Source organism: Cygnus atratus, chromosome 3 (assembly GCF_013377495.2).
Source record: "Cygnus atratus isolate AKBS03 ecotype Queensland, Australia chromosome 3, CAtr_DNAZoo_HiC_assembly, whole genome shotgun sequence".
Lineage (NCBI taxonomy): Eukaryota > Metazoa > Chordata > Aves > Anseriformes > Anatidae > Cygnus > Cygnus atratus.
In genome coordinates, this window is record NC_066364.1 from 80944413 (window position 1) to 80972228 (window position 27816).

Sequence of the window (27816 nt, forward strand, 5' to 3'; positions counted from 1 at the left end):
GCATGATATGCTGACTCTTATGATCTACTGTTTTGCTTATGCTTGCCTTTCTGCATGCAGGGAAGACTTTTGTTCTTGGTGTTATAGAGCTCTGCTTTCTAAGGTGAAATGATTATGTTTCAGCAATAACAACATACAGATAATGAGTCAACCTTTTACTTGGAATTTCATGTCCATTATATGACTTTTCTAATACCATTGCCAGTAATGTTGTATAATTTGATGGCACTCTTGATGGGGAGCAGTATTTTGGCTGTAATGAAGTGTATTATTCATTAGTATTTTATTGCTGATAGCTTGTTTGTTACTGAGAACCAAGTTCCCACTGTGTATCATTTTCCTTTATTGCTGTGATTATTACTAGATAATCCAGTGTGATTCATGGATTAAATATGATTTTATTGCTGTAGATATTATAGTGATAAATAACTGCAAAAGACATGGAGACAGCACTAATTTAAATTTTAATTAGCTGAATTGGTGTTACCAGTTTTACTTAGTCATATTCTTATTTTATAACTCTAATGAGTATAATTGCAAAGAAAAAAATAGCAATTAAAATAATACAGAAGTATTGCAGTGATCAATAAATACTCAACTTAAATTTTAACCATAATGGGCTCCATGCATTAGTGAAGAATGTTTTTAATTAATGGTGTAAGCCTAACACTCCTGAGTGTGAGAATCCACACAGTAAATCCCTTCAGTATATTAACAGCATGAACTACTTACCAGGATGGATATCATCTGACTCCAGCATGCTTGGCAGTGTGTAAACTTTTTCAGGTTCCTCCATGTCTCCAGTGTCCCATTTGACAGATCTGCAGCAAAAAGAGGCTAAGTGGCAGAGATGGAAAGACCTTTGACCAATTTACAGAAGTGTGGAACTGAGTAATTCCCACCCACTTTAAGGTACTTGTGGGCAAAAAATATCTTCTGTCCATACACAGTTTTTTGTTTGCAAACCTTGGGCACCCCAGCTCAGCTGCCTAAATTCAAGATAAGACATTTAAACCTCTGTTCAGCTGACCCCTGATTCAGGCCCAAATTCTATTAACACCCCATATTTATTATTGTCATTCCCCTGAGCCTAAAGATTTTCTTCTGGACATATGCAGCAATACCTCATCAGCTGAGTATGCTGGGGTTTATCTTACATTTAGGTCAAGAAGGGTCCAGAAGCTGTGTGCTACAACCAGTTCTGGAGACCACTTGCAGAATGCATTAATTTTCCTTCCAGAAACTCCCCCAGATTCTGAGTAAATTAAGTATATGTCTACATTGCTCACTACCATCAGCCATAGTTATGTCAAATCTCTTTTTGACTTTAGATGCGGTAGAAAATGTGAATGGTAAGACACCAGACCTTCGTACAATTGTATATTCAATATTTTCTTAGTGTAAACAGGGCACCAGGTTAGAGCAGTTTGTACCAAACTGATTTTTGACTGATATGACCTCAGTAGTCATTGAGGGTCATTGTGATACAATACATGGAAGAAAACAGATGTAGGCAATAGGAACACAACAACAGTGGGAACCTTTAGGGTCAGTGAGCACAGTTCACTTCTGTCTCACAGACATGTAATTGCTTCTGTAAATTGGTCAATATCACCATAAATAAATAAATAAATAAAAGTATAAAACTGAAACTTACTATCTTTTTCACCTTCACAAATTCCACTGAAAAATTACACCAAAATGTCAGCACATGGGAAAAACTTCCAGTTTTCAGGGAGAATTTAAATCCATTATCCATCTCTTCATTTCACATGCCTTGTTTGTTTTCTATTCCCAGTTCCTTTTTCCTGTTCATAGGTGACAAAGGTAACAAGAATTGTAAGTTGTTTCCTTGAAGAAGCCTCGCCAGGGAATCTTAGTTTCCTTTACCACTGAAAATAGCTTCTGGAATGATTTTTCCAAGTCTGCATCACACTGAAGCTTTCTTTTTTTTTTTTCTTTATGGTGCTTTGCTACTATACACAAAGTTCATTTTCTGCTTTTATCATTTCTAATTGCTGAAGCTTAGAGTAGAAGTTCTTACTGTGTGTTTCTAACCACTGTACACTCAGTTTCATACACAGTTTATGCCAGTCCTCAGGATTAGCTTGTTCTTTCTGTCTACAACAATGAACTTCTGCAGCTTTTTAACAGGGATGAATTGCAGTTTTGCTGCATCACTGTGAGTATTTTGGTTCTTACAAGAGGAAGAGGTTGTTTTGTTGTATGTCCTTCATCTTTTCACCTGTCTGGGAAAGAAGGGAGAAGGTGAAGGGGATATAATTCATTGTTGAGTTTACATGTCCAATTCACCCATGCTAATGTTTTTCACTCTGTAACCACTGATCGCTTTTTGATCCTTTTGATATTGTTTCATGTTATTAAAGCAAAATTTCACCTTTTGGAGGCAGGAGTGCTTTGTTAGTCTAAAAGGTTTCGCTGACAGATTATTCACGGTTACACCTTGCAGGTGAGAGTTATAAACATTCAAACTGACTAATGAGAGGACATGAGAGACAGCTACCGCTCTGAGTGTATGGGTATAAGGCAGAGGAAGAGGGAATGCATGATTTTCAAGATGTAAGGGTACAGCAAGGACTGGTGTGGCATCCTGGTTCTGTTATGATATAGAGTAGGTAAGGATCTGATAGTGTATTTATTTACTTATTTATTTTTATAAGAATACATGTAAACTTCTTAATGAACTTATAAGAAGTAACATATCTGAAAAGATTGAACAGTTTTTTGTTGTCTTCACAAGAGATTGGGCTCCATGGAATAAAATGTGTTTAAATTATTTTCCATTGCAGTTCTACCTCTTTCTCTTCCTAGGATTTAGTGCATTTTTATGGTTTTATTTTCAACAGTTGAGTCATCTTCTGTGCTGAGGCAATTAACCCATAGCTGTGCAGATGGGAAGCCATATAGACATTCTTCAAACAGTCTAAGAAGGCAACCTGAAAGGCTAAAACTTGTTTGTGTGAGATATGTGTGAGAACATAAATCTTTTTTTCTTGAAAAGCTGGGAACAGACAATGATAGAAAGAGTGGTCAACCTCTGTCCATGGGCCAAATCAAGTCTGCACAAGGAGTTGAGCTGTCTGATGGCTGACTCTCTTCTGCCCTCTTTCTTCAGTGGCTTATGACAGTATTACCCAGTATTTATGACTCCTCCTAACCATGCTGCAGATGTAGCATTGAGAGATGAGTACCCATTAGATAACAACATCTGATGGTTGGATGAATGTCAAGCAAGAATGCCTATTGGCTTTGGGACAAACACACATCTGGTCATAAGTTTGAAATTTGCAGTGGTGTATCCTCCTTGAATGCCCCTATAAGAAAGTATGATGCAGAAGCTAGGCAAAAGTTTTTGCACTTCTATGCTGGTACATAAGAACTAGAAAGAAAAGAAAACCAAAGCGGGGGGAAAAAAAAAAAGTGTCATTTTAAGTTTTTTCAAGTTCCTTAAATTAGAAGGGGAATCATCCCTCCAAATTTCAGCAAACTGACTCTGCTGCTTTACTAGATTGCTATTAGGTCAAGCAAGGCTTACAGCAAAACCTGTCACATAATGTTTCTTTACAGGGTGGATTTGTAATGAATGAACTTGATGGCAGCAGGCTGACAAACAAGACAAATATTGATTACAAATGCCAAAAAGCACAAAAATAAAACAGGGATAGGTGTCAAGTTCTACTGGGGACGCTATGGCAAGTATTAAGCCCTTGTGTTCAGCTCAGTACTATCGAAATGAAAACACCTTGATGTAAACAGCAATACAAACTTTAATAGCACACAAGAGGGAACAGGCAATTCCTGTGTATTCAGTACAGGCAGGCAAATTATTTGCAGGAAGAAGGTTTCTTTATTTAGTCTGTACAAGGGAAAAATAAATCATATCCCAAGTAATGACTTCTCAAGATCTCCTACAGAGATACTCTACTGGAGTCTGATTTCATTGGAACCGGCAGAAGTTGCTCAGTTGGAGTCAGCAGAGATGAGAATCAGACTCACAGAGGTCCTAATGATTTCACATGCATTTTGTTGTTAAAAAGATTGTTTTAACTTGTTATGCAATATTTTACTCCCACAGAATCCAAAGTTGTAGCTCCAGGACTGCTGGGAGAATGAACAGCAAATACAACTGAAGAAAGCAGCAGGTGAAAGAAAGATCTAGTCAGAGAATATGATCTATATTGAGAATATAGACTGCATGATTCCCTACTGTTTTTTCAGGATAAAGTTAAAATTACACCATTAGGAGTGGGATACAGAGATTTTAAACTGAAAATTGTTTTAATTTAAATTGCAGGTAGCCATGCATGCTATATTTTTTCCCCTTTTGGTAATTCTTTGTGCCTCCGTGGCACTTAGCATGGTAGATATAAGAGCACCATCTTAGAGATTCTCGAGGTCCTTTGGAACCAACAGATTGTCCACACAGGGGGAAGGTGTCTGTAGAATAAGATACATGAAATTAAGCCAAAAGTAAAGGAAAACATATTACTCAGAGACAAGAACAGATTTATTTGTTTTTCCTCTCAAAGCAGGTATTCTCAGCATTTTTATTTGTTAGCACAAATCTAGTTCATTATGTCACTTACCAATTTTACTTTCAGTGCATTTTTGTTTTGATTTCTAAGTAAACAACAGTTTATTGACATGAATTAAAATGTTAGTTGTGGGTGTAAGAAGTTTGAGTATGAAGACAGAATGGGACTCCTGAGCCTCACAGAGCTTGTGGAAAGGTGAGGTGTGAAGCAAATCATGAGATGGTGCTCATGCGAGGATGGGTGTCTGCCTCTGGTCTCCCATGGGGTAGGAGCAGCAGGTCCTGTTGTGTCCTGAGTGTCAGTCACCTGGGCAATGAACTGAGGCAATTTTTTGGGGTGCCACAGAGGGATTTTTTTATGTAGGTGACAGATTGTGCAGGGCTGGCCATCTTTTCATGGCCAATTTCTTGATGAGGACATCTAGAACACAACCTCTGTTCCTCTGTTGATGTCTGAGTGTCTCCTAGCTCAGTACAACACTTGTACCCAGCCTTTGCATACCTCCTGTGGAATTTGCATTTCCTTAAAAGTCATATCCCAGCCCCCACCCCCCACCTGAGAAAATAGTTGAACCAGCTGAGGATTATTTCATGCAGAAATACAGCTCTTCAGTCAGATGTTAAGAACTAATGTATGTTTTTACATGATACCTCTTTCTGTCTCTCCTGCTTTTCCATGGTGTGTTTTTGGATAAGAGCTTTCATTCTATAATAGTCCTCTGTTGTAGCTTGCTCTTCAGTGGAAGTCATTTTATATGGAAAAATCACAGTGATGATGTGCAATTTTAGTGCTCAACTGTAAAGCAGTATTCATGTAAAGCCTTCTGTGCACACAAAAATTGCAGCCTTGGAAGGGGTTAATATTACTTCTGGGATGTGAAACACTTGTTCATCTGGTAGCTACTCAGAAAAATATATCCTTTTAAAAAATTTTAATCATAGGTAGAAATACCTTGATTACATGAGAAAAAGGATAACATATCGTTGTTCTGAAGCAGATCTTCAAATGAGGTAAAATTCTAGAGCTCTGCAGGAACAAAAGGACGGATTTTCAGAAGGCAGGATGGCTTTGTTGTAGATATCCATTGCTTACCATATAACCAGACCCTGGAGTCTTATAGAAAAGTGCAGGTCAAAATGCTTGGACTAAAATCCTTTGCAGTTGCTAGAGAGACTGCTGACTCCTTGAGTGAAGAAGTTCACAAGAGTGAATTCAAGCTAACACTGAAAATCCCTCTAATGACAGTGATGGGGAGACTGCAGAATGTGCAGGCATCCCTTCCCCATCAAGAGACATATCTCACTTTGAGGACTTAGAAGCCAGATTTACGCCACTTTTCTCACAACCCTACAAATGTGTTATGTGAAGCAGCTGTGTGAAACTTGGAAAAAGATTTCAGGAGACTGAATGTATTACTCGGCATTGACTTGAAAATGTTGCTGGGACTGATGTACAACTTTGTGTTACTGATTATTTATTTTATTTTATTTTATTTTATTTTATATTTTTTTCCATTTTATTTGAAGTAAGCTGTTGACTTATTTATTTTGGCTTTCTAGCATACTGGAAACCTGGACTGCATGAACCGGCCATTTCTCAGAGTGTATCTACTGTGATGTTTGCCACTATAATAAACTGTATATTTTGACTTGAGACTTAATATTTCTTCCTAAAACACAGTCATGGAACAAGTCTCAGGAATAAAATAATTTAATACTTTTGGATAAGTATTTCAGAAAATGATTTATTTAAACAAAAACAACCAAACAAAAACCAACCAACCAACCAAAAGCAACAGCCTCCCTCCTCCCCCCCCAGAAAAAAAAAAAATTATCAAAGAGAATGATGGGCAATTTCTTGGAGGTTGCTCCTTTCCACCTGGTCATGAGCTGACATCTCCTGCTGGTATGCATGTGTTGTAGACTGATGGTTTTCACTGGACTGGAGAGCAAGAATGTTCTCATTGTAAGTCTGTGCTGACATGCCTTTAGTTTTTTGTATATTCAAATCCATGCTGACCTCTCATTTTCTCCCTTCATGTCTCGCTCTTAACTGGGCCATAATTATTCCTGTTGGAGAAATTTTCAGATCTTGATTTAGTGTCAGGTATTGTCAAGAATCCATTTACAGATTCTCACACTGTAGCTACTGAAGTTGGTCTGTGAACTGCAGTAATGCATGCTGGTGTCTGTAGTTCCCAGAGCATATCCTATGGCAGCTCACTGATGCCATGTCATTGCAGGAGTCACAAAACTTGCTGAAAGGTTCACCTCAGTTGACCTTCAAGAGTTCCATTGTCCCTTTGGAATCCTGTCTGGGCATATCTAGCACTGATGTGGTTTTGCCATGGACTGCTTTTTGTTTAATTGTGAATTATGGGGAAGTAAATTTAACTCAAGGCCATCATTTAATCTGGATTAAAACATTTGTGCATATTATAAAAAAAAATAAATAAATCTCATTCTCTAGTTCCCGTCTATGGTAATTTGCCAGCATAAAGGTTGATATCAGATAAGATGTGCACCCATTTCCCAGAACTGTTATCACTAAGTCTGTTGGAAGAATGATTATATAGTCCTCAAGTTCAGAAGCTCAGCCTACTTATTATATAGCTGTTAAATTATTTTCAGATACCTCTGCTCTTCTCTTCCCTGTTTACTATAATTTTATATTTTTAATTCAATATAGAACATAGAATGTATGAATTTAGGGCAGAAATAGGAAAATTTAATGTCTTAAGAAAAAAAAAATCTAAAGAATATGAACTGCAGAAAATCTGTCTCTGCCCTGCACTGGTTTTGGAAAACTCACAAGACATCCATCAACTCCTAATGGCTGACCTGCCATATCAGAAAAGATGTGTCACATTTTTTTTTTTCCTACTAATTAGCTTTAAGCTCTTCAGCATAATGTGTCAGAAGGCTTTTGCAAACTTTCCAGAGAGTGCAGCTTTTGTAATGAAAGAATTCATTTATGTGTAGCCCCTTGTGTTGTGGCTGGTGGGCACCAAGACCAGCCTGGGGCAAAAATGGCATCTTCACATATTTGTGATGCTGGAATTAATTACAGTTAGTTTCAACACTGATTTATTAGGCTATCATTTATGATTAGGCCTAAAAGTATTTAAAAATAGTGTTTAAATGTTGTGAGAAAAAGGTCTCTCATTTGGAAAAGAACAACTGATGATTCTGACATGATTAACAAAATAATAAACAGTACAATTACAAATTTTATCAGCTATTCATAAACTTACACATTAGTTAAGATGATCTCATCTGCAATGGAGTAGGCTGGGTGCCAGGTAGACAGTGCCCAGAGGGGAATGTTTTCTTCTCTCTGCCAAGTTACGAATTTTTTAAATATGGTTTTGTACTTTCCTGCTTTCAGTCCAACCCTTATAAGTGTTTTCCTTTGTAATTTTTAGATACATTACTCTATACGTTGGATGTGATTTCATTGCTTTTTTGTAATATTCATCAAAATGCCTGTATTTATATTGCCAGGACATATGTTTTTATAATTCTGTAGCTTTATTGTTGTCACAAGTGTCAGTTGATCAGTTCAGTATGCTCATGGCAAAGAAAGATTCATAAAATACCTATTTTTCTGCAATTTACTGACTAGACTTGAAAGCTCAGAGAGTCATGGGATTAAACTCTTTGTGTATACTCACAGTAGTGCAGGGCTTGTAGCGCTTGTGCTGAATGCTCTGGAAAAAGCCCAGCATGCTTTTGCACAGGTGCAACCTCAGGGAGAAATCTATGTGGGTATGGATAGGAAGCTGCTTGCCACAAATCAGCCCAGAGGCAGCAGGGGCTGGGTATTGTGGTCCACCTCTTACCTGAGCAGCCTGGCAGCAGGGAAGCCCAGCAGCTGCTCGCACCATACTGGTGCCATGCTGACTGCTTGAGTTTGCCTCTGTGTTTACATGGAGAGAGAGGCTGGTATAGAGCAAGATTAAAGGTTTAACTGCACAGTGATAGTCCTGAAGTTGATGGAGTTAATAGCCTGGCTGTCTACAGCAGTGCTGATGTGCTTGTCAGGCTTTGAATTGTCCTCTTAGAACATATTCTTGCCACCTGATGTCTGTCTGCCTTTCTGAAAGGCCTCTGCACCCTGCCTCTTTAAATTACACTTTGCAAATCTACCACTGGATTTTTTCATTTTCAGCTCTCAAGTTTCCTTCATAATCTTTAAAATGTCCCTCTTCATCATGTTTCCATGTGAGAAACGGGGATCTTCTAATGGTAATTTGGATCAGAGTTGCTATGACCACAGAGCAGGAACAAATTTGTGCCCAGTAACTCTTATGATTCATATGGCCCTTAGGCTGGGAATCATCTGCCTTACAACCTTTTTCTGACTAGGCTCTTTGTCATGATTAGCAGTAGCAGTGATTTTATCTGCATTCTTTTCTTATATTTTTATTGAGGCCTAAGACTGGAGTGAGCAAGGTCAAATTACTGAGTTTAGATTGCTGAAATGAACCAAATCAATTAAATCAAACTTCCATGTTGATGATTTTATCTAGGTCAGTTTGGCTATTCTAACCTGAAGCCAGGAATCCCCAAAGATTGATTTGCAAAAGCATTAATGCTTTCTTGTACGAAATATTCCTTGGTGCCATAAGTTACTACAGAGCACGCATGATGTGATTTATGGAGAAAAGCAATTGTTTTTTGCCATAATGTACTGTCAGAGAGATAATCCAGTCATCTATTAGCAATACAGGTTAATTAAAAAACGTAACAGGTCAGAGGATGATTCATCCTCTTTGATTACTTAGTGTCTTTGTTCTGTAACTTGCATTTTATCTTGTCATTTTACAATAGGGTAGGGAAGAAGTGGAATTCATGCACTAAAACACAGATGGCACAGATTCAAGGCTGTTGCAGTTTGCAAAATGTCCCCTGCTAAAAGTCAATTCTTGTTAAGCCTGCAAGATTTTGCAGTCACTATTAGAGATGTCTGCTGGTTCATCATGTAACTTTTTCTCAAGAAACGTAGGTTAGCATTCCGGCCCACAGGGTTTAATTTCAAATGCCTGTGGCTTGAGAATTTACTTGGTGACTCCACATGCCTTACAGGTGACTGCTGCAAGCAAAAGCACTTGGTTTGGGGTGACATTACTGCCATCCAACTATTTTATTTATTTATTTATTTATTTTACTGTAAAATATCTAATTGGAATCATCTTTCTCTCCTGTCTTGACAATTTAATGTGAGCACTTAGGCATGGATGACCTCTGAACCTCCTTACAAGAGGCTGTGGGCAGTGAAGTACCCCAACCACAACTCCCTGCCACCCATCTCACACATCACCCATTGCACCCAATTGCTCTATGACAGCACTTTTCTGTGGAGCACCCACTTCAGAAATCATATTTCCTACTTTTCGCAGCTGGCCACTGCATTGGACAATTAAAATCTGTTGGTAATTTTATGCCCTTTATGTGGCTTATGGAAATGAGTTAGGTCTAGGAAGGAAAATTCTGAGCAGGCTTTTTTGAATGGAAGATGTGGTGTTTGTGTGACATCCAGACTTTGGTTTGAGTGCTTAGTAAAGGTGCTAGAAGGAGATCTCTGAAAAACGAAGCCAATTATATATCCATAGAACTGTTAACATATACATAAAAACTTTACTGTTCTATTTTTGAATAACTACTGACAAAAAGAAACCTCCTTGATAACTCTGTTTAGAAAAAAAAAACACTTTTATTTTTCTTCCCACTTAAGATTTCTCCCTTAGTTGTTTAAGTCAGACTAATTCTGTTGTTTTCCACAACAACAATTATTCTTCTAGGATCTGACCCACTGTTTTTAATAATAAATGTAAAGCAGACATAAACAACTAACTATTCTTGCCTACTTTTAAGCTTCTCCAAGCACTATATATTTGAATATTTAAATCAACCTTGAAGTTCTTAGTGTTGCCTCCTTTTCTGACAGACTGAATGATAAATATATATATATATATATATATATATATATACAGAAACTTTGCTGGCAGGTAGTATTGAAACTGATCTAAAAGTTCTGCTAATAAGGCTCAAGAGAGGGAGAGGCAGGGAATAAGGAGGTTCAGATGAAAACAGGCATATGAGACATCGACACCTCTGTCTGTGTGGGGGAAGATTCTCAGCTCAGCCCACACAGCATTCAGCAGAGCTACTTATGTGACATTTTTAAAATGAGATTTCCGAGGAAAATGGCAATGGCATTGAGTGAAGGTGGAATCTTCCTAATAAAGAAATTAATACTTGGTTTTAGTGAGCTTCACTTTGACTTTATCTAACTTTTGGGGTAGGCAGAAGGAAAGAAACCTGGATGAAATTTTTCAATTCTGAAACTCAGTAAGATTTTAAGCGTTTAATTTGAAATGTACATTACATTCTGAAATTATTCATTTTTAAAAGTTAAAACAAAACCAACATTCTTTCTTATACAGGTAACTGAAAAACATTTCACTTTTTAGTAGTATTAAAAATAATTATGCTCACAGTGCTCTTTGAGATCCAGCATTGTGCTCTTTGGAGGGCCTGATAAGAGCAACACAACTTGTCCTTGATTATATTTCAGAATGTTCTTCTATCTTTCATAGTATGTAGAAAAACCTTTCTGTAAGTTAAAAAACAAAACAAAACAAAACAAAAACAGCAAAGTAACAAAAATAACACTGCATTGGAAAGAAACCATGGAACAGAGAGTGTGACCAAATGCCTCCAATGCTCGTTAGGACTTCTGTAAATTGAGAGAGGGGGAAATGACAGTGATGGGAAGTGAGTGCAGCTCTAAATGCCAAAAGGAGTACATGCTTTCTGGTAAACCCTGCTCTATTTGGAGGTGAAACCATTGTTTTCCTTCCCTACAGCTGGTGGGGCAAGGAAAGTTTGGCTGTGTCTCTGCTGCTTCCTGTCAGAAGCACGGACCATTTTAAACTTAAGTTTCTGGAATAGTCTTAGGCCAGGTCCTGCAACCTCTTAAATAGCCGTCAGTATGTTTCTATGATGGTGTGTACTATGCCCCTCTTTTATAATCCCCAGGGTTCAGTTTGTGCTAGAGAATCAAGAAATATGTTAATTAAGCTCTGTTTTATTTGTTTGTTTGTTTTTTAAATAACACAAAATGCTGGGTGAATGCCAGAATTTTGAAGTACTGATCATAATTGGCATTTATGTATGTGGCACTTGGATCGATCTTCCTTCCTTCCTTCCTTCCTTCCTTCCTTCCTTTTGTACTTTGGGGAAACCTCTCTTTTATTTAAATTTGTAACCATATTTATAGATAATTTGTAATTAGCAAATCTCTCCTTGGAATATTCTAGATAGGCCAGAGACTGCAATTTGGAAATCTTAAGAGCGTTTGCTTTAATTAACTCATCATTTAATTTGTTCACATGTTAATCAGCTCTTGAGGATCAATAAATTCTCATTCAGTATAAATAAATTGGATTGGGGAAATAGTTAATACTGTAATAAGGGTAGTGCCCATTTGGTCTGGTTTGTGTATGTATTCTGCTTGTTAATCAACAGTCAATTTGAAATGAAACGTTGTACTGCAGGGTCTGAGTTATTTTCTTTCCATTGGTTAAGAAACAGAAAGATATGAAGTGGAGGGCTCAAGACACTGCCCTGATTAAAAATGAACAAACAAACAAAACAAACAAAAACCTCAAACCCTCAGTATGGCTTATAACTGAACCTTTTATTTTTACCTTAAAATGCAGACTACAAATCAGGCTATTCCCATCTTTTACTCCTCATAACATTGAATTTTCTGTCATTTGAGCTTTGGAAACTAATTGCAAGGATTGGACTGAGCATATTTAATCCTCATCACGGATGACCTTTGCACATTTTCTTTCTCATCAAGATTTTCAAGATGTGCTCATATGGTGATAAAGGCTATTGGAAAGGAGAAGATATTTAAATTAGCTGTTACAAACTTTTGAGCAAAAGTGTCTTCTGTGAGTTTTATTTGACTCTTAAAATATTCACTAATTATTTAGGCACAGTTGAAAGATGCTGTAGTGGTCATTTCATAAATAGAGGGATTATTAAACAATATGCAGTGCAGCATCTATCATACAGGCAGAACCCCCATCTATAAGAATCATAGGATAGATACAACACAGGATTGTTTGTATTTCAGTGTTCCTAGATGTAAGAAGGAAATGAATAATAAAATTGTAAAAGAATGACAAAACCTATATACAATAAATCTTCTCATCCAGAATTGTCTAAATATTTAAAGCAATAGATTATGGAATTAGTGTTATGGAGATTATTGAAACATACTAAAAATCATTTGAAACCCCCTATTCGCCAACTACTTTTTAGATATGAAGATGTTTAACCGTCTTTGTAAAACTTAATAGAGAGTCTGTCCAGTGAATACTTGTCTCTGCTTACAATGCTACAGATATTGTTTTTTCCATCTTCTTCACACAACTCCATTAGTCTACAGTCCTCATGTGCTCTAAAATTTTCAATACTTCTATTGCATTTCTCTTCAAATGCCTATGTGCAATGACATCAACACAAAAACACCAGTATATCTATAATGAGTGGGTGTTTTTTATCACATATTACTGTGACTGCAACATCTCTGGTGTTAGGACTGATGTGTTTTCAGATAAATGTGTTGTGCATACTGATCTTTAATGCAGTAAGGCCTGAAAACAGACCTAAGGTTAGATACCAAAATAGCAGCTCTGGCTTCTGCAGCGCTCAGTACTTACAAGCTGCATGAAACTATGAAACTCAAACAGCCTTAAAAATTAGAAAGTGTTAATCATATTGTCAGCTTCTCAAGCTTATATAAGTGTCTATAGCTAAGCAGAAGACATAATTGGTATTCGTGCAACTTTAGTCTTTATTGCTACTCAAGTACCTGATGCACTGTCTTTTTGCTCTATGTTTCATTAGGACTTCTGTTCCTCAGTCTTACTGGAGCATTATTGCTCTTTACAACATAATTATTACCCTTATTCAAGCTTTGCATTCTTGAAAACTCTCAAGTAACCAAACCTGTGGCTCTTACTTGGAGCTAAATATGCCCCACGCCCAAACTTTTGCCCTGATGCTCAAACGAAAGAGCCTTCAGTGAAGCTTATATCACAATACTTAAGCATAAATGTTGTGCCATTCTAATGGTTATCTGATTCGTTATTTTTTGAACTGGAAGGCATTCAGAGCTGGCTGGTGGGGGCTATGCAGTCTCTCTTTGTAATGAAAGATACTTACACAGCTGCAGGGAGAGGGTGAGAAGGGTCTCTCACTGCTCCTGGCAGGCATCAGAGGTGTGGGGTCGGCAGCCACCTGTGAGGACTCTGGGTGTGCACGGGGCATGCAGTGCTTGGTTGTGTGGGCTGCCAGCAGGCATCTGTCAGTGCCCTGTCCTGGTGTGGGTAAAATCTTCAGGTATGATGTGCCATATAGCTGCGAAGTGCCATAGCTCATAGGTATTGTTATGTTTTTGGGAAACTGGAGGCTGCAATTATTCATGATGTAAAGGGTCTCCAGGAGAAAAGTTTTGAGGTTTGATTTTTGGCCAGACTGGCATTTTTACTGTCAAGTTGGTTGGCTTAATATCAGGCAGTAGGACAAATCCTGGATGCCATTTCTTGAATGGTAAGTGAATGTGACTTTTGCTGGAAAAGGAGACCTTGAGGTTTTCCTTTGTAATAAGAGGATTAGTATTTTAAGGCTTCCCCGTGGAAATATTTGTTTTCCTAAAGATTATTGTTAAGAAAGAACACAACTGAATCCTGTTGGATTTTCTACTAACCAATTTCAATGGGCATCTGTCCTTGTTAGGCACTCTTGGGAATTAGAGGGAGAGGAACAGGAAAGATCGTATTGATCTTGTGTGCTGTGTGCCTGTCAGTGGGTTTCTGTAAGGAGTCATTTCTTGTAACATATGAGCTAACACTAATCTTTGTAACTGGTTGCTCAGTGATTGTTCTCAGGAGATACATGTTTTGATATGAGAAAGGGACTTGTCTTCCATTCAATTATAGTATGCAAACAAAGTTTAGGCTTTATCTGAAGGAGATTGAAAAGGTGATGGGGAAATGCACACGGCTTATGTTCCCTTCAAAGCTAGGCTGCTCTGCCACAGAAAAATGTCTGTTTTTATCTGAGATTACTTATTACAAACCAATGCAAACCTTACTTTTTGTAATATTCTGTAACATTAAGAGAATTCTTATTTTTCATGCCAACACACTGCCCAACTATAATAATAATTTTACTGATTTATCAAGTGATATAGTTTTTTTTTTTGTTTTTTTTTTTTAAATATAGGATAGCTCTATACTCACCAGGCTTGTTGTGGAATTCCATAAGCTCATAAATGCTGACTTCAAGATGGAGTGAAGACTTGAGCTGTGAAGTTTACAGCTGGCTGAGTCATAGGATGTTGTCTGCAATTCTTGGTACCAGTTGATTTGGATCCATATTTCAGTTTGAGCTTTCCAGAAGACCAGGTTGGAATAACCTGGAAATAAGCTTATGGTCCAGACTGATCTTTGTGTTGAAAACAAACATTTAATGTAATCGTGCATTACAGACCACAACAGTTTAAATCATTGTGCACACATTTCCTAGTATCTAACTATTTACCTTGTGTTATGGTCACATTTCTATTGCCCCTTTGTGTCCCAAGGTTGATGGCAGGGTGTGTAAAGGGGAATAGGGCAAGTCAGTGGCAACCTGAAACCTTTGCTGGGAGTAAAAAGGTGTTGAGTTGATGATTTCCTCTTCCTCCCTCTAGCTTGGGGTCATTTTTATATGTTTTCTAATGTACATTTAAATCTTATTCTTTCATTGTTGCTTTGTAAGTCTATGTTGTTTAGATTTTATTATAAATTATGAGTTTTATAGATGTTAGTTACTGTCTCTTTTTTCTCTCTCTCTCTCTTTTTTTTTTTTTCCCCTCTAAAACTGTTTTTCTCAGGTCTGTATTTCTTCAGCTGACCACTGATGTGTTTGGAGCTGTGACTGTCCATTACTAGGCTGTGCCATATCTTCAGTCATCCTGTGCCTGTGCTCCTCATGCTGTCTCTCTGCTTCTCGAGCTCTCTGCTGCCTCATCAGGCCTGTTTTTTTTCACAATACAATTTTCTCTTTCTGTCAGAAATACCTCATTTTGCACAGGGTAATTATTTTGTAGTGTTATCTGTACAAGAACTATGGTTGTACCTTTCAAAACAGACAGACAAGTTACTTGGAACCACCTTATCAGGTGAATAATTGCTTTTACAGCCAAAGCAAATGGCGGCAAAGCTGCAGACAGATCACAACAAGCTCAGACAGAGAAAGCTGACAAGATTTGGGACTGAGGCTTTGCCAACTCAGTATGTGCCCCTGTGGCCAGGGGCTAGCACTGGCAGTACTGTATCACTGGGCTACCATGCCTTCTGATGGGAAAGTGCCAATACTTAAAGATGCAGCAGGCCATTTAATAGATCTGCTAGATATACATAAAATAACATATATAATATGTTATTATAAATAAAATATAAAATAACAATATTCGATATATCAATAAAATATAAAATAACAATAACACCCACACTCTTACCCTTGAATATTTCAGCACTGTAGCAAACAGTTCAGTATGATTCAATGCTATATATGCTGGAGTCACTTCCTTTCTCTCATTTCTTCCTGTTGAGCAACACCAAGAAACCTGTGTCTGACTTTTCTAAAATGCAAAGGGAAGACTTATGAAGAGAATCAATTACTGATCTGGGGTAAGTATCTTAGATTAGAATTTATTTATTAATTTTGTTCTCAATTATGGAATAGATGTTTTTGTTAATAATTTTGTCTCTGAAGCAGTCAGCATTTCATGTAAACAAACTGATACATCTTTCTTCATTAAAAACATAAATAATTTCAAAAGAATAGTGTGCACAATATTTCTGTTACAGTACCCAAATCTAACTGTTAGCCATAAGATTTTCAAAAATGTTAAAGCCTCTCATGGTCAAGAAATCATAGAATGGTTTGGGTTGGAAGGGACTTTAAAGATCAACTACTTCCAATCCCACTACCATGGGAAGGGAAACGTCCCACTAAATCAGGTTGCCCAAACCCCGTTCAACCTGGCCTAGAATACTTCCAGTGATGGGGAATCCACAGGTTCTCTGAACAACCTGTTCCAAATAATTCAGTGAAAATTAAACAGAAGTCAAATGTACTGTACAGAACAACTGTGTTAAGATATAGGGGGTCTGTGAGAGTAATACAGATAATTTAAACACTCAGAATGGTAGAGCTTCCTTTTTTTGTTTAAACTCAGCTCACATTCCCAGGGTTGTGTAGGAGCAGACTGAAATGCCTTATGCTAGTGTACCTAAGGTGATGGTGACAGGGAAGTAACACCTAGCCTGTTTGATATGGTACAATATCATAACTTCCTCTGAAATCTTCAGGAGCATCTCTTAAACTAGACCAGTGTGAAGAATCTTGTGTCTTGTTCCCTTTTTTGGATAGATGCATGCAAACATCATGAAATTCTTTTCAGTCATGCTTAATGAATTTTGACCATTTTATAGACATTTTTACATATGGCATCACAGATGATTCTCTTTCAAGAGATGTCAGAAAGAGAAATATTGTGACATTGGCCAGATGTGTCAAGTAGCAGTGACATTGTAAATATAACATATATGTTAACAGAAAAATTTCTAACACATTTGCAGCCTGGGAGCTGTTAGAATCTGGGGAATTCCTGGGGAGAAGAGTAGATATCGCATATTTCCTTAGAGACCTCCAATAAAAAGGTACAAATACTGTTTTTGGCATAGTTGGAAAAATAAATGTTCCCAAAATACTGGATTGTTTTTTTGTTCCCCATATAACCTTCTTCATAGAATCGTAGAATCATAGAATATCCTGAGTTGGAAGGGACCCATAAGGATCATCAAGTCCAACTCCTGGCACCGCACAGGTCTGCCCAAAAGTTTAGACCATGTGACTAAGTGCACAGTCCAATCTCTTCTTAAATTCAGACAGGCTTGGTGCAGTGACTACTTCACTGGGGAGCCTGTTCCAGTGTGCGACCACCCTCTTGGTGAAGAACCTCTTCCTGATGTCCAGCCTAAACTTCCCCTGCCTCAGCTTCACACCGTTCCTGCGGGTCCTGTCACTGGTGATAACGGAGAATAGGTCATCTGCCTCTCCACTCCCCTTCGCGAGGATGTTGTAGACTGCGATGAGGTCCCCCCTCAGCCTCTTCTTCTCTAGGCTGAACAGGCCCAGTGACCTCAGCCGCTCCTCATACGTCTTCCCCTCTAGGCCCTTCACCATCTTCGTCGCCCTCCTCTGGACACTCTCCAACAGTTTAATGTCCTTTTTGTACTGTGGTGCCCAGAACTGCACACAGTACTCGAGGTGAGGCCGCACCAGCGCAGAGTAGAGCAGGACAATCACTTCCCTCGACCGACTGGTAATGCCGTGCTTGATGCACCCCAGGATACGGTTGGCCCTCCTGGCTGCCAGGGCACACTGCTGGCTCATATTCAACTTGCTGTCAACCACAACCCCCAGATCCCTCTCTGCGGGGCTGCTCTCCAGCGTCTCATTGCCCAGTCTGTACGTACAGCCAGGGTTGCCCCGTCCCAGGTGCAGGACCCGGGACTTGCTTTTGTTAAGCTTCATGTGGTTGGTGATCGCCCAGCTCTCCAAACTGTCCAGATCTCTCTGCAAGGCCTTTCCACCCTCATCTGAGTCCACAACTCCTCCAAGTTTGGTGTCATCAGCAAATTTGCTCAGAATACCTTCTAGTCCTACATCCAAATCATTTATAAAAACATTGAAGAGGACTGGCCCTAAAATGGAGCCTTGAGGGACCCCACTAGTGACCATCCGCCAGCCAGATGTGGCTTTTTTTTACCACGACCCTTTGAGCCCTGCCCGTCAGCCAATTGCTCACTCATCGTATGATGTTTTTGTTTAGCTGTATGCTGGACATTTTGTCCAGTAGGATCCTATGGGAAACCGTGTCAAAAGCTTTGCTGAAGTCCAAAAAGATCACATCAGCTGGTTTCCCTTGATCGACTAGATGGGTGATCTTATCATAAAAGGAAATCAAATTTGTTAGGCAGGACCTACCCCTCATGAACCCATGTTGGCTGGGACCAATGACTGCATTGTCCCCCAGGTGCGCTTCAATAACTTCAAGGATCATCCTCTCCATAATTTTACCAGGCACTGATGTGAGACTGACAGGCCTATAATTGCTAGGGTCTTCTTTCTTACCCTTCTTGAAAATTGGCACAACATTTGCCAGCTTCCAGTCCAATGGGACCTCTCCAGATTCCCAAGATCGTTGAAAAATATTGAGAGAGGTCCCGCGATGACGTCTGCCAGCTCTTTAAGCACCCTGGGATGAATCCCATCTGGACCCATGGACTTGTATGGATCCAGGTGGAGCGGCAAATCCCGCACACGTTCAGGGTCGGTTGGGAGTTTGTCATTCCCACCGTCATGGTCCTCCAGCTCAGGGTAGCCTGGGTCCCGAAGCCCATCATCAGTGTTGAAGACAGAGGCGAAGAAGGCATTAAACGTCTCTGCTTTGCCTATGTCATTGTCTGTGAGGAGACCCTCCCCATCTAGTAGCGGACCTATGTTTTCTTTGGTTCTCCTTTTTCAGTTCACATATCTAAAAAAACCTTTTTTATTGTCTCCCACAGACATGGCCAGCTTCAACTCTAGTTGGGCTTTGGCCACACGAATTTTCTCCCTACAAACACGAACAGCATCCCTATATTCCTTCATCGTCACCTGACCCTCCTTCCAGCAGCCGTACACTTTCTTTTTTCACTAAGTTCCAGTAGAAGATCCCTGGTCAGCCAGGCCGGCCTTCTGTCCCGCTTGCCTGACTTCCGATATTTTGGAATCGCCTGATCTTGAGCTTTTAGGAGGCAGTGCTTAAAGATGGACCAGCACTGATGGACACCAATGCCTTCAAAAGCAGTTTCCCAGGGGACCTTGCTGACTAATTTCCTGAGCAGCCTGAAGTCTGCTTTCCCCCCATCCAGGGCTGAGGTTTTGGTGGCAGTTTTCCTTCTGTCACCATAAATTCTAAACTCAACCACTTCATGGTCACTGTGACCGAGACGGCCGCCAATTGCCACGTCTCTCACAAGACCCTCTCTATTCTCCAGCAACAGATCTAGGAGGGCACCTTTCCTAGTTGGCTCACTTAGCACCTGCACCAAGAAGTTACCATCTAGGTGCTTTATGAACCTCCTGGACTTGCTCGTGTCAGCCGTGTGGTGATCCCAGTTGATGTCTGGCAAGTTAAAATCCCCCATTAGGACAAGGGGAGTCATATCATATTCATATTCAAAAACATCATATTCAAAAACAATTAGAATTTCCTGCATGACCAACTGGAAATACAATTTGTATTACCGTATGGATCACTACTTGAACTGAGTGTTGGGGAAAGGATACTGGCAAATGATTTTCTCTTTCAAATGTTGATAAACAAAATGTGTTTCTTTTATTCCCTGTTGGAATTTCTGATTTTCATTTTCTTCCTTGAATTTTCATCCTTTTCTTTTGCTCTTTTGCTTTTTTTTTTTTTGATGATGTGTCACTTTTTTCATATTCCACATTTCTTGAAGGAAAAAACAAACAACAACAACAAAAAAAGAGGATGTTATGGACACAGTATACTTTGTCATGTGAATAAAAAGGGTAGGCACTTAGGTCAAATGCCTCAGACTTGTCAAAGGCAGTAGATAAATTTGCATGAAGAGTGAGTCCATTTTATGCAAAATGAATATTTTTCTGCCTGAGGAAAGAAATCCTCAAACAAGACTATCTCTGTTACTTATAATTTAGGAGATGTAAAACACTGTGTTCTCATTGTATGTTAACTACATGGATTAAATGTGGATTTGGCGGTTTTGATATCCAGCGAAAAAAGACCAGGTAGCAAATGTTGCTCACAACTTCCATTAACATGACAGACGACTGAATGTGAAGAAAGTATTGTTTATCTGGAAAATACATGATTAACCAGATATGTCATACTGCTTTTTTTTTTTGATTAAAAGCCAGAAAACATTCCTCCTATAGCTTGCAGACCTGGGTACTTCTTTACCTGGTATTGTTTGTCCTGTTTATGTGAAATGTTCAAGCACACTGTGGGAAAGACTGTGACAACATACCATTTCTTGTTTAAATTTTCCTTTATATCCTACACAGTCCAGATTTGTTAACTATGTACTTTTAATTGTAATTATACTCCTTGTACTGCATTAAGCTCCCTCACTACCTCACTAAGGCCATATAAAGTTTGTAATTAGTTTTTCCTATGAAGACCTCACTACTTTAAAGTAGATACAGTTCAGCCTTGCCATTCATGTTCAAGTTTTTCACATATTTGTGAGCTTTCTTTCAGCTAAGCATGAATCTATTAATGTACACAAAATAGGTAAATATTTTATTTTTCTGCTTTCATTTAGATTAGCTAATTTTGCTTAGGTTTGACCATACTTAGCAGAATAATCGTGATGTGGAAAAGAAAATTAAATTAAGCAAAAATTATATCATTAAATTTATTTATGAACAGTGAATGAAATATTTGCCAAAAAAGTCTGTTTTTGTCCAACTTACAGGTTTATTACATGTGGGAACAAAAATATTAACTGGAAATAAGAGATCTCCGGACTTCAGAAAATCTTCAGAGTACATGAGGAAAAGAGAACGTTGTATATTAGACAAAGACAATAGGACTGTGAAAAGTAGCATGTAAGTTAAAATCTATTCTTCCTCTCTTTTTGAGTCTACTTCCTAAAACAGTTTAAATAAAATTTTATTTCCCAGATAGCCAAAATAAAACTGTAAATTTAACATAATAAATTGGAGTATTTGCTACTAATATGAGATTTAAGTGCAGTGGTCAGGAATACAAAGGAAACAAAACATTTATGTTCACAGATTTTTATCTGGATTTACTTTCATAAATGTCTACTAATGCATTTTTGTCCAGCAGTCAGATTTTGACTGTACTGAAGTGACTAACACTAAACTAATTTCACTACTGGGAGAGTCTGAGAACTGCTCTCTTTGACTTGGAAATTGAAAGGCTGGGCCTTATATTTCATAAAAACCATGCTTCCCTCTTGGTATTTTCTACAGCATGAGATGGAATGGCTTTCTAAGCATGAGTTTCTCACCAAAAGGTGGATACTATTTATTTGAAAATACTTCAGAAAACGTAGACTCTTATACAACAGATATAAATAGATTTTCTAGGTGTCACTATTTTTCACTGTTGACAATGACACTAACTGCCTCTGTTTTCTATTTGCACCATCTTCTCTTCCTCTTTTCTTTCTGCTTTCCTTTTAAAAGCAGCATCCCTTCTTCTACCATTTCTTGTCTTTAGTATGCATCATGCAAAACAGGAAAAATCAAATTAACCAGGTTTGGAAACATATTGCTCATGGGAGAAATAGCTAAACCATAACCACTAAGATGAATTGATCAAGTCTCACAAGCTTTGTAAATGAAATACAAATGCTGCAAAGAAGGAATCCGAAACAATGCAAAGGAAAATCTGTGATGGATTTATCCCTCAGTGTCTTCCTAATGCCAATCATTTGTCCTGCCTGCAAATGCCTTCTCCGTCAGCAGCACTCATTCTGCTGGCTGCCAGCACCTGTCCTGCCAAGTCTTTGCTATTTTCTCATCCACCCCTTTCACTAACTACAGCCCTTTGTTTCTACCTGAACACATAGTCTCATTGTGGTCTGATTCACCATGACATTTCAAACAAGCTGTTGGTCTGATATATTTTACATGCATCAGTCCATTTAATCTAGTCTTACATCTTTTGTCATGTCACCTATTCCACCTAGGATGACCCCTCTCCCCCCAAAAAAACACTCCCTCCCACCACATTTCTCTTTCTAGTAGTATTTCTGCTTATTATTCATCAGCAGTCATTTTCTTCTGTAAACACTATTACTTTACATCCTCTATAAAAAAAACTTTTTTTTTCTTTTTTCTTTTTTATAGTCTCAGTTTTATGAATTTAAAAGGCAAAGAGTATCAGTCTGATGTCTGGCGTAGTTGGGCTCTGACCTTTGTGTTATGCCCTTAGTTCTTGTAAGTTACACATCTCAAATTAAGATGTTAAAGGCTTAATGTAATATTTTACTGTAAGGAAGCAAGGAAAGTAGTCATTTTCAGCCTTCAGATCTGTAATACCAACAAAGGTGGCAGAATTGTTAAGATGTATTCTAGTTTCTTCTAAACAAAGTTTCATATGCTGGATCTGTGGAAGGTTTTGGAGTTTTTAATTCCAGATCTTCATTTATATCTTTCTTAAAAATCAGCTTCCAGAAGAGATGTTTTAGGAAGCAAGCAGATCTGCATTTTTCTAACTTACTTTCTGTTTTCTCTGTTGTCATGGGATTATTTATAACAAGGTAGAAGCAATGTTATTTGTATCAAACCAAGAGATCATAATGAAAGTAATCAGGAAGGGAAACAGCTTTGCATAGTGATGTTGCATCTTACCTGCCATTGCAACAAGCAGATGTCACATGGACCTGTGTTAAAATCTCTCTCTTACATCTAAGTCCAAAATAAACTCAATAACCTGGAATACGTATCCTCAGGCAGGGTGGAAATGAACAGGCTGCTTCCTTGTGCAATTCTTCACATGGCAAGAATTCATTTGTAATTGAGGTGCTTAAGCTTTTGCCCTTAATGGGCATAGCAAAGACTCCAGGAAGTGTAAGACTGTCATGCTGCTGGTATGGCAGTATGTCATCACAGCATTGAGGCATTTTCAAAGTCTGTGTGGTCAACTAAGACTATATGTGAATAAAATAGGTCAAGAAAAAGAAAAAGGAAACAAATTCTGCAGTGTCTCCTGACTTCTTACATATATTCTATGTGTGTGGGAATATAAGACTAAACTGACCTAGGGGTATATTTCCTTGGGAGATGTATCATAATATCTGTATTTGAATGTTTTATTGCAAGTGTTAGGTTTTGGATGTGCATGTTTTCAGGAACTGGGATGGAAAGTAGCATCTAAGTTATATTTAACCTCCATGTTGTCACTGCCTACTATCCTTATCCTCTCTTTTTTAATTATTTTTTATTTTTATTTATTTATTTATTTATTTATTTTCCCCTGGATAGTTGCCTGGATGGAAGAAGAGCTTGTTGGTTATTTGGGGATGATTCAGCTCTTTTTACACATTTAGCTGTCTGCTGATAGCAGAGGTGCTGGCACATGCCTATTGCAAGTCTAATTGGCAATGCAGACACAGTCTTGGCCAGGCTGGTACAGGCTCAGAAAGCCCAGAGCTCTCTGGTCACGTTTTACTTATTGCCAGTACTTTTCCACAGTGTGTGTGCACTCTTATCTCTAATCAGGAAATCACACAAAAAGGGGAGTCTGAACATAGTTTATTGCTAAGTCCTACATCGAACAATGCAGCTGCAGCCCTCTGTTTGGGTGTCCTCTCTTCTTTAACTTGGGTTGAGTCTGTCCCTGAAGCATCCCTAAATTCAGACCCTTCAGAAAACCTAATGAGACCAGAACCCCTTGGCTTTGCCTCAGGACAGAAAGATTGTGCAGCAATCTTAGCTGGTGTGAACTGCTACGACAGTGCAGGTGACAACACGCATGTGGATATGCACCCAGCAGGTGGTGTGCTTGGGCAAAAATGGGACCTCCCCAACTCCACAGCAACTGCTTTTATATTTTATTATTTTATTTTCATTTTATTTCCCCCCAGGGCTTTAAAATTAGGAAGGACTTTTTCTTTGCATTCTCTTTTCCTCTCCTCTAAATCTCCTAAGGGTGTCTGTGTTTTTTTTGTTTGTTTTTTTTTGTTTGTTTTTTTGTTTTTTTAAACTGGACAGTTTTTTGTTCAAGCAAATCACAACCAGTTGAGTTGAAAGAAAAAGCAATGTATGTGTTTGAGAGTGTTTCTCTCCAGCTCCCAAGTGCTGTTAGAACAGTCAGGAGGTATATGGGCACATGTGGCAGAAGAGAAAAAGCTCTAATAAAGTTAACTATGATTGCTGAAAAGAAATTTTGTGCTTATGCTTGCAGAGACATTTCATTTTCAGAGATAGTTGTTTGTTCAAAACAAACAAACAAACAAGCAACAACAACAACAAAACAACCCCCAAACAGGAGACATTTTCGTTTTGCAAAACAGGAGGTAAGATTTAACAAAGACTGTGGTAGTCTATTTGTTTTCAGACAGCAGCAGCATTGCATTGCTTGCCATATTTGCATAGCTTTGCTACATATCTTTCAGGGTATTTTGCACAAACTAAAGGTGAATTACATGTGTTATTTTTTTGGAAGTTCTGGGAAAGAGTGTACTGTATGAATGAGAATGCATCAAGACACCAGTGTTATTACACTCTGAGGTACAAACTCGGCAAACAGGTGCCATCCCATCTGTAATCCTACTAAGTTTTAGTTGCGATTGCAGCATGAATAAGGTCTGGAATTAAAAGTCATTAAAAATGTAGCCCTCCCACTTCAATCCATGCATTCAAAAATCAAACCACTTGGATGCCCTCAGACTGTATGCAGCAAAACACAGAAAGTAGAAACAAAAACAAATTTATTATTCTTTATATTTTGTGTAGAATCTTGTAAGTGTAGATCCAATGCTACTGGCCTACTGCTGGTGTCATTCCTGGAGTTCATGGGGTTGCATGAGTTCCCCAGCTGAAAGGTGAGACACCACAACCATACAGGGCTGTAGTATAACCAGATCTCTTTAGGCTTTGGTAGGTTACTTCTGATTTTCATTCATGTGAAAGTACAGTCTCTCTGGCATGATGGTCTCTCCAAATATCCCAGAAGATTCAGGAGAAATTCAAAGCAGGAACTCTGAATACTTCCAGGGGCATCCTGGAGTACTCAAATCTCTCCAGCAGAAAGTAGGAAAAGTCAGGAGAGACCAGTCAGCTGGTAAGTGAGAAGTGCATGCACTTACCTTTGTTTCTTCACATTGGACTGTGCCCTCAGGGACTCACCTTTAGGTCTGAAGATATCTGTTTGACCTTTTGTAATAATTTGTGTGATCAAACTGGTATCCAGTCCTGAGAGATGCCAGAGTTCTGATCAGTACATTGAGTTTCTACAGTACAAGTTGGTGTGAAGGACTGATAACAATGAGGAAGAGAGAGAAACTGGGGTGCTCTAACACCAAGAAATATTACTGCAGGATTTTTCATCTCTTTCAAAAAAAATTTATTCTGCAGCTGGGTGTGATTAGGTGGTAATGACTGTAGCTCATGCTAAATACAACTCTGTCAGTAATGCTGAAATGCCTGTCCCCACTTACACTGTTATTGATTCTTATTCTTATATATTATATACTATTTATTTATATATTATCAGTGGCAGCAGTAATTATCTGTCTACAGGAACATATAACTTTTCTTTTATTAGGTTTCTTTCTTTCTTTCTTTTTTCTCCTGCCTGGGGGAGGAGGTGATGGCTCATCTCACTGTGCAGCTTCAGGTGTTGTCCACCTGTGGGTAACAGCCCAGACTTCAGCCTCTGAATCTGTCTTCCCTTAGTGCATTGCAGTTACTGAGGGTTTGACTCTCATGCTGGGGATGATGAATATCATTTGTTGCATTTATGTACGTGAGGGAAATGGATGTTCCATCTTGACCCATATGGACTTAAAAGCTATGACACTATTTCTTATGGTCATGGAGAATGAAGCATAGTGACTCACCTGGCCTTTTGCAGACCTCTCTTCCCAGGCAATTTTCATGCTTTTCTTATTTCTGGTCATAAGTAGAAATAAATAACCAGAAACAAACAGACAAGCTTGCCAAGATAGCAGTGGGTCATAAAGGAGATTACATAGTTTCTGAATTTAGATGTTTTTTTCTCTCTCTTTTATTACTTTTTTTTTGTTTGTTTGTTTTTGGTTTGGTTTGGTGTCCTGGGATGGATTTGTTGGTCTGCTGTGACACTGTTATTTGGATTTTACTCCTCTCTAAGCAAGAAAGCTGTTCAATGCATGGAAAGTTCTGACTCTTATTTATGGCTAATAGTGGAGCTGCCCTTGAGCTGTGAACAGCCGTACAATTAGTAGGCCTAAGTTTCCTCATTCTAAATTTTGCTTTGAATGCAGATAGTAAGAAAAAAACTCTGCCAGCTGGTGAGCAGTTATTTACCCTATCTTCTCTGCCAGTGGGCTTTTAGGGAATGTAATTCTGGACAGAATCTGGGCCAGCATACTCTAACTCTGTATTATTACTATTGGACTGTCCTCCCACATCTGAAAAAGTATTATTGAAGCAGGGAATTGTGTCTTTAAAAGCTTTAGCGTGCATTTAAGTACATATTAAGACATGAAGTAGCTTAAGTGTGACATTATTATTATTATTATTATTATTATTATTATTATATACAAAGAGGCTTAAATAGCCTGTCCTGCATAAAGCCAGGAGAATCTTTTGGTACATAGTTTCCTGAGATGGAGGTGACTTAATCCCAACAAATCATGAAATCAGAATACGCGATTTTTTATCATTGCCTTTTCCTTTCATGTGTGGGCACTTCTTGTGTTCCAAACATTGCAGTCTGTCTTCTGATTTGCTTCCCTTAATATACTCGTGTACTTCTATTTCCCTGAAGCACTCTTCAGCGTTAACCATCCCACCCCCCCCACCCCCCCCCCCCCGCCAAAGTCCTGTACAAGGACAATGGGGAATCTAGGAAGGCATGGCACAAGGGGAGCGTAAGGATGCTGATAGAGTAATGTAGTGTTTTCATTTGAGGAGCTTCATCCCAGATGTACATTAAAGTGCAGAAAATATTTATGGTTATGTTGGACCTTGAGAAAAATCAGACAAGGTAATGGTATAAGAGCTTTTTATAGGGACAATAAATAATATATATTATATATGTCTTGGAGCCATAAAAATCCCTCTTTGGCCACCTGAATATTTCTGTATTACCATTATTTCATAACACTCTATAAATAATAGTGTTTTTCTTAGACCAAGACATACAATACACGTGAGGTTTTTGAACAAGTCTTTTCTTTTTTTTTTTCCCTAAAGCGTAATGAATGATACATTATTTATTGTAAAACTCAGGTTATTCTTATTTTTACTCAGTTTCTGAAGAGAAGCTCAGACCAATATCCAATTTCATTGCTGGAGATATTTGTAAGCTCAAAGAAATGGTGCAATCAATGGGATCTGAATGTCTGCCTATC